We start from the raw sequence: 4956 nt of genomic DNA on the forward strand, positions 1-4956 counted from the left end.
TCTTCCTTCTCACCTAGTTTGTGGTAGGATATTTATTACCTCTCTCCATACTTTCAATTTTGCCACTCTACAATAAAATAAACTCTTTTTTTTTTTTAAGAGAATATCTTCCCCTAAAAGTTTTTTATGCATACTACTACTTCAGCCTGGGGTATCTTTTCTGTCTCTGCCTCTTTAGCTGAAGAACTCCTATTTACCATTCATTACTTATATTACTTGTAATCCAGGAGGCCTTCTCAGACTCCCAAAGCTGACTGTTCCTCCTTGCGCATGTTCCTGTCACAGCACTCATCACATCATGTTTTACCTGCAGATAGCCTAACTAGGTAGAAAGCTCTTCTCGGCCTTTTTGGCTAAGATCAAGTACAGCATCTGTTCTTATCAGTTTAATATCTGATATTTTCTTTATCTGAGGCTGTATATTAAATGGATTTTCCGAGCAGGGAGCTGCAATAGGAACTTACTCTGCAGGGAGAAAAAAAAGAAAATGGAAAAGGAAGAAAGAAGAAGAAACAAAGGGGGAAGCACTTTGAAAGCATACATATTATATCTAGCGCTATGTACAGAGTCTTGAACATAGTTCAGTTCAGTTGCTCAGTTGTGTCCGACTCTTTGCAACCCCATGAATCAAAGCACGTCAGGCCTCCCTGTCCATCACCAACTCCCGGAGTTCACTCAGACTCACGTCCATTGAGTCTGTGATGCCATCCAGCCATCTCATCCTCTGCGTCCCCTTCTCCTCCTGCCCCCAATCCCTCCCAGCATCAGAGTCTTTTCCAATGAGTCAACTCTTTGCATGAGGTGGCCAAAATACTGGAGTTTCAGCTTCAGCATCATTCCTCCCAGAGAAATCCCAGGGCTGATCTCCTTCAGAATAGTAGCCACTTAGTGAATATTTGTTATATTTTTAAAGAAGAGCAGTATTCTCAGTGTCTGTCATTTTTTCCAAAGCCAGTGAAATGTTATTTTGGCAAGTAATATCCCCCATTCCAAATATTGTTAAAAACAGAATAAATTCTCTTTTAATATTGATTTAGCACAGATCTATCTTGAAAGTAGTAATTAAAATGACACTAAATAGTTTATTTGATATTTGCTATGTAGTTTATTATAGTTTTTCTTCAGGGACCTGACCAATTGGTTGAGCCTCTGGAAACAAAATCTGCTGGTCTCTATGTATTTAAATTTTTTTTACCAAAATAGTCATTGTGCTGAGTTTATGCCAAAAAAAAGTATTTAAAGTTATATGCTTTCTATGTAATGCTCCTATATAGTTGGGTGAATGTTTATGTAATGCATTTAATTTTATTTCTAACCATTTTAGGCGTATATATTAGACTATTTTCATGAATACTGTAATTGATTTCAGAGAGTACTGTTTCAACAGAAGGGAATATTTCAAATGATCTTCAGAAATATTTCACATGCAAAGGATAATTATTTACACATATTACTATGGAATCTGCATATCAAAGTATGATAAATATGGAGTATACAATTCTTTCTTTTCGATTCCCAAATCAATTTAGTGATCAAATGTTTGAAGGTACCTTCATATAAAGTACACCAGAACAAGAGTAGAGCAAAATATTTTGCTTAAGCTCTGTTAAAATATTTCCTTAAAAATGTATTCTGTAAGGTTGGTCAGGTCCTTGTAATAGCTATACTGGACATATTAATATTAGAAAAAGTAGGTTTTGAGACAAGAAATATTACTTGAAATAAAGTCATTTCTTAATAATAAGAAGATCAACATATCAGGAAGATATAGCAATTACAAATTGTACATACATAGAACCAGAGCCCCATAATACATGAAGCAAAAAGTGAAATAGCTCAAAGAAGAAATAGACTATTCAACAATATTAGAGATTTCAATACCTATTCTCAGTCATGAAAAGAATAACTAGGCAGACAATCAGCAAAAATATAGAAGGTTTGAATACATTATCAACCAACTTGACTTATTTGACATCTATAGACTGATCCATTCCAGTAATAGCAGAATACATATCATATCAAGTGCACCCTAACCATTCTCCAGACTATATGCTATGCCAGAAAATAAGTCTTATCAAGTTTAAAAAGATTAGAAAAAACCATAATCCAAGAAACAACAATAAAACCCAGAAAAAGGTAAAAATAAAAATTTCCTCTCACAATGAAACTATATGTTAAAATTCCAAAATCGATTAATTCATGTAATGCTAAGAAAGAAAAATAAATAACAATTAGGGCATAAGTTAACTCCAGGTAAAGTTACTGATAAAAAAGAGTCACAAAAAGATTTAAAGATTATTTTTATATAGAATATTGAAAGGTTAAATAAAGTAACAATATTAAAAAATAACAGAAACATAAAGTAAAAATTCTAGAACAGCTAGAAATAAAAAATGGTGTAAATTATTGAAGAAAAATTATAACCATTGAAATAAAATATTATCAAAGAGAATTGATAAATAGTAATGGTCAGGAAGCAACAGTTAGAACTGGACATGGAACAACAGACTGGTTCCAAATAGGAAAAGGAGTACATCAAGGCTGTATATTGTCACCCTGCTTATTTAACTTCTATGCAGAGCACACCATGAGAAATGCTGGGTTGGAAGAAACACAAGCTGGAATCAAGATTGCTGGGATAAATATCAATAACCTCAGATATGCAGAGGACACCAACCTTATGGCAGAAAGTGAAGAGGAACTAAAAAGCCTCTTGACGAAAGTGAAAGAGGAGAGTGAAAAAGTTGGCTTAAAGCTCAACATTCAGAAAACGAAGATCATGGCATCCGGTCCCATCACTTCATGGCAAATAGATGGGGAAACAGTGCAAACAGTGTCAGACTTTATTTTTTTGGGTTCCAAAATCACTGCAGATAGTGACTGCACCCATGAAATTAAAAGATGCTTACTCCTTGGAAGAAAAGTTATGACCAACCTAGATAGCGTATTCAAAAGCAGAGACATTACTTTGCCAACAAAGGTCCATCTAGTCAAGGCTATGGTTTTTCCAGTGGTCATGTATGGATGTGAGAGTTGGACTGTAAAGAAGGCTGAGCACTGAAGAATTGATTCTTTTGAACTGTGGTGTTGGAGAAGACTCTTGAGAGTCCTTTGGACTGCAAGGAGATCCAACCAGTCCATTCTGAAGGAGATCAGCCCTGGAATTTCTCTGGAAGGAATGATGCTAAAGCTGAAACTCCAGTACTTTGGCCACTTCATGCGAAGAGTTGAGTCATTGGAAAAGACTCTGATGCTGGGAGGGATTGGGGGCAGGAGGAGAAGGGGACGACAGACGATGAGATGGCTGGATGGCATCACGGACTCGATGGACGTGAGTCTGAGTGAACTCCGGGAGTTGGTGATGAACAGGGAGGCCTGGCATGCTGCGATTCATGGGATCGCAAAAAGACACGACTGGGTGACTGAACTTTACTGAACTGAATGAGTAAATCATCTAAACAGTTATGTTTCTCTTTTCCATTCATTCTTCTATGTTGACTAAAAGTATCCAGACATATTGCTAAATTTGTTCTGTTTCTTGCTCATTCATTCATCCTCTCACTCAACAGATATTGATAAATATCTCCTGTGGCAGGCAGAGTTTTAGATGCTCTCATAGAGCTTACATTCTAGTAGGAAGAGATGTTCATTAGTTAAAAAATAATTTCAATTGTGTGATAAGTGATTTTAAAGAAATTGCATTTCCCTCTCTGAGTTTTAGTATAGTTTCTGACTAGAGAGAAATCATTCTTGGAAGCTTACCTGGGACAGCAAGTCTGGATTTATACAAGGTTATTTAGCAGGTTAAATAGCTCCCAACAGTGAGTGTAGTCCAAGCTGCTGGCTAAGGGATGAATCATTATGGTAGTTAAAATGTCATTGTACCAATAAGTGTTTCTACTTTAGAAATAATTAGACTTACAGACATCAAATCCAGCATAAGAAACATAAAAATATAGGACCTAACAGCTGTTTAACCCTGTATCAGTAAAATATTTCTTTAATACCCAGTGCAGATGGAGAATTGAGGAGACACGAAAAGCCAAAGAAGAGGCATGGAAACAAAACAGAGAGAATATTTGATTAGGTTGCTTTCCTTTTCTTTTTCTTTTCCTCATCTTATTTAAACTGGTAATCTATGGTCATAGATTTCAAGATTGTTATATATTCAAGTTTATTGTACTGTATTTTATATGTAAATAACTATGTTATTTTGTACTGTGCCTCTTTCATAAGCAACACATTCCAACAAGTACTCTTATTGCCCTTGTAAGTCATAAAAAGTTTAGTCTTTTATTTTTTAATATTCACTAACTTCATTTTAAACCAAGTTGCACAAAATGGGTTGGGGTAAAATAAAAAGTTGGGATAAAATGGATTTATCCCTATTTTCTAGCCCCAAATTATCTGAATAAATTTAAAACTTTCCAAGATTCAGGTCTTAGTCCAACCCAAAGTGAATATTATTATCTAGCTTAATCCTGGAAGTAGTAAATTATGCACATTTGCTATAGAACATGTCAATTATTTCAATAAATACAGTAATAATAGACAAATATAGACATTTTAGAAGAATGGAATCATTGAAGAAAGACCATCCCATCTGCTGAAAGGGTGAGCCTTTCATAACACTCTCAAGTGGCAAATGAGGAGCATACTTTTTCCTTTGAGAGATGTTTGGTTAGCGTCTGCAGGAGCCAGGGAAAACACCTAAAACAATAACTGATGCCTAATACAAAGCATAGTCAGGTTTCTTTGTGATCTTTATCAGTCCCTTAGGGAAAATGATGTTGTTGAAAATCACTGCAAAGAAATGATTCTCCAGAAAATACATCATTCAAATGGCTTTTCTATCTTACATATCTGATAAATACAGGAGTAGGAGAGTATAGCTTAATGCTCAAAGTCAGAGACTTAAAGGAAAGACACTTATTTTAGTCCTGAATGGAAAGGCTA

The 4956-nt window shown here is 35.1% G+C and overlaps 1 pseudogene; it reads left to right on the top strand.

Moving 5' to 3' along the window:
• Positions 1-332: 332 nt before the first annotated feature.
• On the top strand, positions 333-464 carry LOC138441935 (U2 spliceosomal RNA; annotated as a pseudogene).
• Positions 465-4956: the final 4492 nt, after the last annotated feature.

The sequence above is a fragment of the Ovis canadensis genome, chromosome 5 (genome assembly GCF_042477335.2).
Source record: "Ovis canadensis isolate MfBH-ARS-UI-01 breed Bighorn chromosome 5, ARS-UI_OviCan_v2, whole genome shotgun sequence".
In the NCBI taxonomy this organism is placed as follows: domain Eukaryota; kingdom Metazoa; phylum Chordata; class Mammalia; order Artiodactyla; family Bovidae; genus Ovis; species Ovis canadensis.